The sequence below is a fragment of the Dendropsophus ebraccatus genome, chromosome 1 (genome assembly GCF_027789765.1).
Source record: "Dendropsophus ebraccatus isolate aDenEbr1 chromosome 1, aDenEbr1.pat, whole genome shotgun sequence".
In the NCBI taxonomy this organism is placed as follows: Eukaryota; Metazoa; Chordata; class Amphibia; order Anura; family Hylidae; genus Dendropsophus; species Dendropsophus ebraccatus.
The window spans coordinates 233,164,493-233,177,014 of record NC_091454.1 but is presented as its reverse complement, the minus strand read 5'-3'; positions in this window follow the sequence as shown (position 1 = coordinate 233,177,014).

Sequence of the window (12,522 nt, the reverse complement as noted above, 5' to 3'; positions counted from 1 at the left end):
GACTCCGCTGTCCTCGCCATATGCACATTCCTTAAATGTCTATTACTAAAACAACCTACCACTGGTCAGATACTTATCAATCACCCTGTATGTATGCACTTTCCTGCTGGGACTACCAAGGTTTAGGACTTCTTTGCACAGCAAAGGTTTATGCTGCACCTGTATAGTCTCATTCATCCTGTCGGGAGGTTTCCATTGTGACTTTACCATGTAGTCTGAATCTGCTGTTGGGCTCCTTCTTACCTTTTTAATTCTGCTCTCTGAATGGCAGCAGGGATTAGGGAGGTCCTGCCTGGGCTGCTACTCTGTGCTGCCCTGGCGTGGGTCCTGTCTGGGCCGCTACTCTGTGCTGCCCTGGCGTGGGTCCTGTCTGGGCCGCTACTCTGTGCTGCCCTGGCGTGGGTCCTGTCTGGGCCGCTACTCTGTGCTGCCCTGGCGCGGGTCCTGTCTGGGCCGCTACTCTGTGCTGCCCTGGCGTGGGTCCTGTCTGGGCCGCTACAACCTCTTGCCAGGTGTCCAATCTAGCAACCTAGAAACTGAAAGCAGACCCATTGCTCTGTAATAGATGTGAAGACTCCTTCTTATCCACCAAATAACTACAACTCTCTGCCAATACGTGTCTTATCAGGTGGTAATGGATGTGGTGGAGTGCTGAGGTGTTCCACACTGAGACCATGCTTGCCCTCCTGTCTGAGGTGGTGTGGGTCCCCCAGCTGTGTTGGAAACTTCCTCCTCCTTGGTCTTGTACTCCTATACGCTCTCTGTAATGTAGTGTCTCTACCAGCTTGTGTTCCCACGTCTTACTAACACGCTCTACTGATGGAATTAGGCACGCAATGTTGTCCTTATAGTGGGAATTGAGCAGGGTGCCTACCCCGTAATAAGCACTGGTAAGAATCCTGGCACCTTGGCAGTCATTGTGCAGGCACTGCAGCGTGTAACTGCTCATTAGAGCCAGGCTGCCCAGGGGCAAGGACAAGCTGTCCTAGCCTAAGAGGTGCCTCCTCTTCATCCTCTCCCAGCCATGCTCTAGTGATGCCTGTGAGACGCCCTGAGGTCACATCTTCCTCCAAAACTGTCCTCTGGCTGGACAGTGATGACAACTAGGAGAAAGGCCTTCCTCCTGTGCCATCAGTGTGTGTAAGATGGCAATGGTATCACTGAAAAAACTGGGGGCAACATTGCAAACATCCTGCATGGTGGCCCCATGTGGTAAAGTGTTCCGCACTGCGACTCTCCTATACGTTCTGCAGCTGAGCCTCCTCCCAGGTGGAGTTCTAGTGTTTGGGTACGTCACATATGAGCAGTGGGAAGAAGGCCGAATTTGTGATGCAGCGCAGGGTGAGAACGCTTATAACGTGCGCACAGCAGCTGATCGGGGGCAATGGCTGATGTATAACCGCATGAACTGTCCTACCGCATTCTTATAATCACAAAAATAAAACCTAAAGGTTACAAGAAGGAAATTCGAGGCCGAAGAACGGATGGTTTGGATTCCAGACCCCGTCATTGACCTCAGACAGAAGTGCTTTATGTGACCTTCTCTGAACGCCATGCTGCTAATACAGTTATGCCCTGTCATCTGTATGGCGTCTTGAGTCAGCAGGCCTGCCCCATGCCAGACTCCTGTATCCTATATACACGTATGCCCCTCTCCTGTATAATATATGCTCGTTTACCCCTCTCCAGACTCCTCTGATTTCTATATACTTCATTAGATATAACACTGGGGGGTCCTCATTCCTGTAGCTATACAGTTCTTCTTTGGCAAATTACTTGCGGTCCCTGAGATTTGAAGGGCGCCTTTTCTAAACTGCAATTGTGAGATCTTTCCACAGGTGTTCTATGGGATTCAGGTATGGACTCATTTGCTGGCCACCTTAAGAAGTCTCCAGTGCTTTCTCTCAAACAATTTTCTAGTGCTTTTTAAAGTGCGTTTTGGGTCATTGTCCTGCTGGAAGAGCCATGACCTCTGAGGGAGACCCAGCTTTCTCACACTGGGCCCTACATTATGCTGCAAAATTTGTTGGTGGTCTTCAGAATGCCATGTACACTGTCAAGCAGTCCAGCACCAGAGGCAGCAAAGCAACCCCAAAACATCAGGGAACCTCTGCCATGTTTGACTGTAGGGGCCGTGTACTTTTCTTTGAAGGCACTTTTTTTTTTCCTTCCTGTAAATGCCATGTTGATGCCTTTTCCCAAAAAGTTCTACTTTTGCATCATCTGACCAGAGAACATTCTTCCAAAAAGTTTTTGGCTTTCTCAGGTAAGTTTTGGCAAACTCCGGCCTGACTTTTTTCTGTCTCTGGGTCAGAAGTGGGAGGTTAGCCGCAGTGCCCACACCTCGGGAGGTTATTCACACTGCCATGGGCTTTACACTTCTTGATGACACTGCACACTGTAGACACCGGTACATTTGGGTCTTTGGAGATGGACTTGTAGCGGTGAGATTGCTCAGGCTTCCTCACAATTTGGCTTCTCGTATCCTCACAGTTCTTTGGTCTTTTCTCCAATTTGTTTCAACTGGCTGCAAGTGTGATGTAGTTATTGCCACCACCTATTATGTGCCACAGGTAAGTAACAGCTGCTGGGAGTTACACAGATTACAGTAGCATCACAGGATTTTTCTAAGGGTATGTTCACATCATTTTTGTCAGCACGTCAGGCTACACGTCAGGAATCAGTGAAAAAAGGATACTGATGTGCGGCTGACGGCCACATTGACCTAAGGGGAACTCCAGGTAGAGGTTAAAAAAAGAAACTTATGCAGAAGCATATAGCATTACCTACCTGTCTATACAAGTTTTGAAACTACAAAAAAAACAAACGTTTTTTTGCTATGTTTTATGTTTCTGTTCTTCCTGGTTTGGCATTTCCCAGAATGCAATGCTTTCCCTCATGTGATCATCACAGCCCCCACCCATTAAAAACAGTAAAATTAGTGCAGCTTCTAGTTGGTCAGAGGTGGTGAATCACTCAGGGGTTTGGGTTTTCCAGCCCCGCCTCCTGTGACATCATGCCCCGCCCCCTGTCTGCATCATCCGCCTGTGCTCAGCAGACACACACACAATGTGAGATAAAGGCATTAAAGATTTGTTTCCTAGGGGATAGCAGAAGGAGCAGGAGACCATGTGGATTGGCACAGAGGCCATTTTTTTTTCACTTCCTGGATTTCTATCAGCTACCAGTGTGGCAGAACCGTACAGATACATCTATAGAACTGTACAGATACGATAATACAATGTATAGACCAGGGGCGTAGCTAGGGGTTCAGCCTAGGGGGGCAAGTGAGTCTGAGTGGGCCCCCAACCAAGGTTACCCATAGGAAACCTCAGCAGGTGACAAGGATTTCTGAATAATAAAGGGAATATTGTTCTACATTTCTGATAGTGAATAAGAATAAAGAGCCGTGTAAGAGGCTTCTACATCTGAAATATAGAACCGCAAAAAAGTAAAAGGGCTTAAGATTAGAAAAATATAGCTGCCTTCTTCCACAGACAGCACCCCTCTTGTCCTCACTTTGTGTGTGGTATTCAACTAAAGTGAATGGAGCCAAGTTGTGATACCACACAAGCTTTACCAGAGTCAGTGTAAGGCTCCGTTCCCACTGAGCAAAGGTAGCGGAATTGTCCGCCGCGGAATGCCGTTAGCCTCCCGCTCATAATGGGACTCTATGGGAGGCGCGCGCTGCTGCTCTGTACGCGCTGAAGAATGAACATGTTCATTCTTCAGCGCGGACAGGGCAGGAGCGCGCGCCTCCCATAGAGTCCCATTATGAGCGGGAGGATAACGGCATTCCACGGCGGACAATTCCGTTGCGGAATTCCGCTACCTTTGCTCAGTGGGAACGGAGCCTTACACTGACTACAGCATACTGGAAAGGCTGGGTGACCTCCATTATACTGACTACAGGATACTGGGAAAGCTGGGTGACCTCCATTACACTGACTACAGGATACTGGGAAAGCTGGGTGACCTCCATTATACTGAATAGAAGATTCTGGAAAGCTGTGTGACCTCCATCATACTGAGTACAAGATGGTCCCACCAGAGCTGTATATATATATATATATATATATATATACACTGTATATATATATATATATATATATATATATACTGTATATATATATGGCTCCTCCTGATTATTTGGTCATATATATACTGTATATAGCTGCTGTGTCTGGTCAGTGGTGTGGGTGGGTGGTTGTGTGTCTGTGTGTTGTCACTCCTCTCACAGTACCTGACACCTTCCAGCGCTCAGCAGCCTCACTTACTGTCAGAGCTGCTGCTGGATGACTTCAGTCCCTCTCTGGCAGCCATGGACGGCAGGATCCCTCCAGCTGCTGGTCCCTCCCCACACGTCTGTAGTGGCCGGGGCCTCCAAGAAGCCAACAGCACCTGGCAATAGCGGGCCCCCTCAGCTGTCGGATGCCGTGCCCGGCCAGGGCTGGATGTTTTTCCTGCTTCTTCCTCACACGCTGCTGCTTCTCCCCTCCCCCTCACTGTCCTACAGAGTGTGGTATGAGGGGGAGGGGCCAGCAGCAGCTTGTGAGGAAGAAGCAGGGAGAAGATCCAGCCCTGGCCGGGCACGGCATCCGACAGCTGAGGGGGCCCGCTATTGCCAGGTGCTGTTGGCTTCTTGGGGGCCCCGGCCAGGACAGACATGTGTTAAGGCTGTCTGCAAAAGCAATAGCTTTTGCAGACAGCATTAACTGTCTGAGACCTTAGTGGGCCCCTGCCTGAGTGGGCCCGGGGGCGACCGCCCCCTTTGCCCCCGCCTATTTTCGCTACTGGTATAGACACATCTATAGAACTGTACAGATACGGTAATACATTGTATACACATCTATAGAACTGTACAGATACGGTAATACATTGTATACACACATCTATATATATATATATATATATATATATATATATATATATAACTGTACAGATACGGTAATACAATGTATACACACATCTATAGAACTGTACAGATACGGTAATACATTGTATACACACATCTATATATAACTGTACAGATACGGTAATACAATGTATACACACACCTATAGAACTGTACGGATACGGTAATACAATGTATACACACATCTATAGAACTGTACAGATACGGTAATACATTGTATATACACATCTATAGAACTGTACAGATACGGTAATACAATGTATACACACATCTATAGAACTGTACAGATACGGTAATACAATGTATACACACATCTATAGAACTGTACAGATACGGTAATACATTGTATACACACATCTATATATAACTGTACGGATACGGTAATACATTGTATACACATCTATATATATAACTGTACAGATACGGTAATACATTGTATACACACACCTATAGAACTGTACAGATACGGTAATACATTGTATACACATCTATATAACTGTACAGATACGGTAATACATTGTATACACATCTATAGAACTGTACAGATACGGTAATACATTGTATACACACATCTATATATAACTGTACAGATACAGTAATACATTGTATACACACACCTATAGAACTGTTCAGATACGGTAATACAATGTATAGACACATCTATAGAACTTTTAATTTACTTTTAATAGAAAACAAGTTTTTCTTATCCGAAGTTCCCCTTTAAATGAGCAGCATGAGAGTTATTATGTGACTATGTTCTGTTCATTTGCGGGATGTACACTACTTTTGTGTAGGACTCAAAAGCGTGGTCGACCAGATCCTGCACAAAAGCAGTGAACGTCCGGCAAATGAGCAGAACGTAGTCACATAATGACTCCGTCCTGTTCATTTAAGTCAATGTGGTCGTCAGTCGCACGCCGGGCTGCACATCCGCATCCTTTTTTAACTGATTCCTGACGTGAAGCCCGATGTGCTGACGAAAACGAGATGTGAACACACCCTTAGGGTGCCAATACTTTTGCCCACTCCCTTTATGTTTGGTGTGGAATTATATCCAATTTGGCTTTTTGACAATTCTTCTTGTGGTTTTCCATTGAAGACAAATTACATGAGATTAATACCAAAGCATTTGTGTGCAATCATTTTCTGGAAGACATTGAGCATTATCTGACAGAATTGCAGGGCTGCCAATACTTTTGGCCAGCACTGTAACACGGGGGGAGGGGGGTGTTATTCCTCACTCCTGTAGATGTAACACGGGGGGAGGGGGGTCCCCACTCCTGTAGATGTAACACTGGGGGGGAGGTCCCCACTCCTGTAGATGTAACACTGGGGAGGGGGGTGTTATTCCTCACTCCTGTAGATGTAACACTGGGGGGGGGGGGGGGTCCTCACTCCTGTAGATGTAACACTGGGGGGGGGTCCTCACTCCTGTAGATGTAACACTGGGGGGGGTCCTCACTCCTGTAGATGTAACACTGGGGGGGGGGTCCTCACTACTGTAGATGTAACACTGGGGGGGTCCCCACTCCTGTAGATGTAACACTGGGGGGGGGGGGTCCCCACTCCTGTAGATGTAACACTGGGGGGGGGGGGGGGGTCCTCACTCCTGTAGATGTAACACTGGGGGGGGGGTCCCCACTCCTGTAGATGTAACACTGGGGGGGGGGTCCTCACTCCTGTAGATGTAACACTGGGGGGGGGGTCCCCACTCCTGTAGATGTAAAACTGGGGGGGGGGGTCCTCACTCCTGTAGATGTAACACTGGGGGGGTCCCCACTCCTGTAGATGTAACACTGGGGGGGGGGTCCTCACTCCTGTAGATGTAACACTGGGGGGGGGGTCCTCACTCCTGTAGATGTAACACTGGGGGGGGGGGGTCCTCACTCCTGTAGATGTAACACTGGGGGGGGTCCCCACTCCTGTAGATGTAACACTGGGGGGGGGGGGGGGGGTCCTCACTCCTGTAGATGTAACACTGGGGGGGGTCCCCACTCCTGTAGATGTAACACTGGGGGGGGGTCCCCACTCCTGTAGATGTAACACTGGGGGGGGGTCCTCACTCCTGTAGATGTAACACTGGGGGGGGGGGGTCCTCACTCCGGTAGATGTAACACTGGGGGGGGGGGGTCCTCACTCCTGTAGATGTAACACTGGGGGGGGTCCCCCCGCCTGTAGATGTAACACTGGGGGGGGTCCCCACTCCTGTAGATGTAACACTGGGGGGGGTCCTCACTCCTGTAGATGTAACACTGGGGGGGGGGGTCCTCACTCCTGTAGATGTAACACTGGGGGGGGGGGTCCTCACTCCTGTAGATGTAACACTGGGGGGGGTCCCCACACCTGTAGATGTAACACTGGGGGGGGGGTCCCCACTCCTGTAGATGTAACACTGGGGGGGGTCCCCACTCCTGTAGATGTAACACTGGGGGGGGTCCCCACTCCTGTAGATGTAACACTGGGGGGGGGGGGTCCCCACTCCTGTAGATGTAACACTGGGGGGGTCCTCACTCCTGTAGATGTAACACTGGGGGGGGGGGGGTCCTCACTCCTGTAGATGTAACACTGGGGGGGGTCCCCACTCCTGTAGATGTAACACTGGGGGGGGGTCCCCACTCCTGTAGATGTAACACTGGGGGGGGGTCCCCACTCCTGTAGATGTAACACTGGGGGGGGTCCTCACTCCTGTAGATGTAACACTGGGGGGGGGGGTCCCCACTCAGGTAGATGTAACACTGGGGGGGGTCCTCACTCCTGTAGATGTAACACTGGGGGGGGGGGGGGTCCTCACTCCTGTAGATGTAACACTGGGGGGGGGGGGTCCCACTCCTGTAGATGTAACACTGGGGGGGGTCCTCACACCTGTAGATGTAACACTGGGGGGGGGGGTAGATGTAACACTGGGGGGGGTCCTCACTCCTGTAGATGTAACACTGGGGGGGGGGGGTCCCCACTCCTGTAGATGTAACACTGGGGGGGGGTCCCCACTCCTGTAGATGTAACACTGGGGGGGGTCCCCACTCCTGTAAATGTAACACTGGGGGGGGGTCCTCACTCCTGTAGATGTAACACTGGGGGGGGGGTCCTCACTCCTGTAGATGTAACACTGGGGGGGGTCCTCACTCCTGTAGATGTAACACTGGGGGGGGGTCCTCACTCCTGTAGATGTAAACACTGGGGGGGTCCTCACTCCTGTAGATGTAACACTGGGGGGGGGGTCCTCACTCCTGTAGATGTAACACTGGGGGGGGGGGGTCCTCACTCCTGTAGATGTAACACTGGGGGGGGGGTCCCCACTCCTGTAGTTGTAACACTGGGGGGGGTCCCCACTCCTGTAGATGTAACACTGGGGGGGGTCCCCACTCCTGTAGATGTAACACTGGGGGGGGGGGGGGGGGGGGGGGTCCCTCACTCCTGTAGATGTAACACTGGGGGGGGGGTCCTCACTCCTGTAGATGTAACACTGGGGGGGGTCCCCACTCCTGTAGATGTAACACTGGGGGGGGGGTCCTCACTCCTGTAGATATAACACTGGGGGGGGGGGTCCTCACTCCTGTAGATGTAACACTGGGGGGGGGGGGTCCCCACTCCTGTAGATGTAACACTGGGGGGGGGGTCCTCACTCCTGTAGATGTAACACTGGGGGGGGGGGGGTCCTCACTCCTGTAGATGTAACACTGGGGGGGGGGGGGGGTAGATGTAACACTGGGGGGGGGGGGGGGGGTGTCCCCACTCCTGTAGATGTAACACTGGGGGGGGGGGGTCCCCACTCCTGTAGATGTAACACTGGGGAGGGGGGTGTTATTCCTCACTCCTGTAGATGTAACACTGGGGGGGGGGGTCCTCACTCCTGTAGATGTAACACTGGGGGGGGGGGGTCCTCACTCCTGTAGATGTAACACTGGGGGGGGGGGGTCCCCACTCCTGTAGATGTAACACTGGGGGGGGGGTCCCCACTCCTGTAGATGTAACACTGGGGGGGGGGGGGGTCCCCACTCCTGTAGATGAAACACTGGGGGGGGGGTTCCTCACTCCTGTAGATGTAACACTGGGGGGGGGTCCTCACTCCTGTAGATGTAACACTGGGGGGGGGTCCTCACTCCTGTAGATGTAAACACTGGGGGGGGGGGTCCCCCACTCCTGTAGATGTAACACTGGGGGGGGGGGGGTCCCCACTCCTGTAGATGTAACACTGGGGGGGGGTCCTCACTCCTCTAGATGTAACACTGGGGGGGGGGGGGGGTCCCCACTCCTGTAGATGTAACACTGGGGGGGTCCCCACTCCTGTAGATGTAACACTGGGGGGGGGGGGGGTCCTCACTCCTGTAGATGTAACACTGGGGGGGGGTCCCCACTCCTGTAGATGTAACACTGGGGGGGGGGGTCCCCACTCCTGTAGATGTAACACTGGGGGGGGTCCGCACACCTGTAGATGTAACAATGGGGGGGGGGGGGGTCCTCACTCCTGTAGATGTAACACTGGGGGGGGGGGGTCCTCACTCCTGTAGATGTAACACTGGGGGGGTCCCCACTCCTGTAGATGTAACACTGGGGGGGTCCCCACTCCTGTAGATGTAACACTGGGGGGGTCCTCACTCCTGTAGATGTAACACTGGGGGGGGGGGGGGTCCTCACTCCTGTAGATGTAACACTGGGGGGGGGTCCTCACTCCTGTAGATGTAACACTGGGGGGGGGTCCCCACTCCTGTAGATGTAACACTGGGGGGGGGTCCTCACTCCTGTAGATGTAACACTGGGGGGGGTCCCCACTCCTGTAGATGTAACACCTTGGGGGGGGGGGGTCCCTCACTCCTGTAGATGTAACACTGGGGGGGGGTCCTCACTCCTGTAGATGTAACACTGGGGGGGGGGGGGTCCCCACTCCTGTAGATGTAACACTGGGGGGGTCCCCACTCCTGTAGATGTAACACTGGGGGGGGGGGGGTCCTCACTCCGGTAGATGTAACACTGGGGGGGGGTCCTCACTCCTGTAGATGTAACACTGGGGGGGGGTCCACACTCCTGTAGATGTAACACTGGGGGGGGGGTCCTCACTTCCTGTAGATGTAACACTGGGGGGGGTCCCCACTCCTGTAGATGTAACACTGGGGGGGGGGGTCCCTCACTCCTGTAGATGTAACACTGGGGGGGGGGTCCCCACTCCTGTAGATGTAACACTGGGGGGGGGGTCCCCACTCCTGTAGATTGTAACACTGGGGGGGGGTCCCCACCTCCTGTAGATGTAACACTGGGGGGGGGGGTCCTCACTCCTGTAGATGTAACACTGGGGGGGGGGGGGGTCCTCACTCCTGTAGATGTACACTGGGGGGGGTCCTCACTCCTGTAGATGTAACACTGGGGGGGGTCCTCACTCCTGTAGATGTAACACTGGGGGGGGTCCTCACTCCTGTAGATGTAACACTGGGGGGGGGTCCCCACTCCTGTAGATGTAACACTGGGGGGGGTCCTCACTCCTGTAGATGTAACACTGGGGGGGGTCCCCACTCCTGTAGATGTAACACTGGGGGGGGGGTCCCCACTCCTGGTAGATGTAACACTGGGGGGGGGTCCTCACTCCTGTAGATGTAACACTGGGGGGGGGGGTCCTCACTCCTGTAGATGTAACACTGGGGGGGGGGGTCCTCACTCCTGTAGATGTAACACTGGGGGGGTCCTCACTCCTGTAGATGTAACACTGGGGGGGGGGTAGATGTAACACTGGGGGGTCCTCACTCCTGTAGATGTAACACTGGGGGGGGGGGGGGGGGGGTCCTCACTCCTGTAGATGTAACACTGGGGGGGGGGGTCCCCACTCCTGTAGATGTAACACTGGGGGGGGGTCCCCACTCCTGTAGATGTAACACTGGGGGGGGGGGGGTCCTCACTCCTGTAGATGTAACACTGGGGGGGGGGGGTCCCCACTCCTGTAGTTGTAACACTGGGGGGGGGGTCCCCACTCCTGTAGATGTAACACTGGGGGGGGGGTCCCCACTCCTGTAGATGTAACACTGGGGGGGGGTCCCCACTCCTGTAGATGTAACACTGGGGGGGGGGTCCCCACTCCTGTAGATGTAACACTGGGGGGGGGGGTCCCCACTCCTGTAGATGTAACACTGGGGGGGGGGGTCCCCACTCCTGTAGATGTAACACTGGGGGGGGTCCCCACTCCTGTAGATATAATACTGGGGGGGGTCCCCACTCCTGTAGATATAACACTGGGGGGGGGGGCCCACTCCTGTAGATATAACACTGGGGGGGGGGCCCACTCCTGTAGATATAACACTGGGGGGGGGTAGATGTAACACTGGGGGGGTCCCCACTCCTGTAGATGTAACACTGGGGGGGGTCCCCACTCCTGTAGATGTAACACTGGGGGGGGGGTCCCCACTCCTGTAGATGTAACACTGGTGGGGGGGTCCCCACTCCTGTAGATGTAACACTGGGGGGGGGGGGGGGTCCTCACTCCTGTAGATGTAACACTGGGGGGGGGGGTCCCCACTCCTGTAGATGTAACACTGGGGGGGGGGTCCCCACTCCTGTAGATGTAACACTGGGGGGGGTCCCCACTCCTGTAGATGTAACACTGGGGGGGGGGGGTCCTCACTCCTGTAGATGTAACACTGGGGGGGGGGTCCCCACTCCTGTAGATGTAACACTGGGGGGGGGGGGGGGTCCTCACTCCTGTAGATGTAACACTGGGGGGGGGGGGTCCCCACTCCTGTAGATGTAACACTGGGGGGGGTCCTCACTCCTGTAGATGTAACACTGGGGGGGGGGGGGGGTCCCTCACTCCTGTAGATGTAAACACTGGGGGGGGGGGGTCCTCGCTCCTGTAGATGTAAACACTGGGGGGGGGGGTCCTCACTCCTGTAGATGTAACACTGGGGGGGGGGGGGGTCCTCACTCCTGTAGATGTACACTGGGGGGGGGGTCCTCACTCCTGTAGATGTAACACTGGGGGGGGGGGGGGGGTCCCCACTCCTGTAGATGTAACACTGGGGGGGGGTCCTCACTCCTGTAGATGTAACACTGGGGGGGGGTCCTCACACCTGTAGATGTAACACTGGGGGGGTCCTCACTCCTGTAGATGTAACACTGGGGGGGGGGGGGGGGTCCTCACTCCTGTAGATGTAACACTGGGGGGGGGGGTCCTCACTCCTGTAGATGTAACACTGGGGGGGGGGGGGTCCCCACTCCTGTAGATGTAACACTGGGGGGGGTCCTCACTCCTGTAGATGTAACACTGGGGGGGGGGGTCCCCACTCCTGTAGATGTAACACTGGGGGGGGGGGTCCCCACTCCTGTAGATGTAACACTGGGGGGGGGGGGTCCCCACTCCTGTAGATGTAACACTGGGGGGGGTCCCCACTCCTGTAGATGTAACACTGGGGGGGTCCCCACTCCTGTAGATGTAACACTGGGGGGGGGGTCCTCACTCCTGTAGATGTAACACTGGGGGGGGGGGGTCCCCACTCCTGTAGATGTAACACTGGGGGGGTCCCCACTCCTGTAGATGTAACACTGGGGGGGGGGTCCTCACTCCTGTAGATGTAACACGGGGGGGGGGGGACCTCACTCCTGTAGATGTAACACTGGGGGGGGGGTCC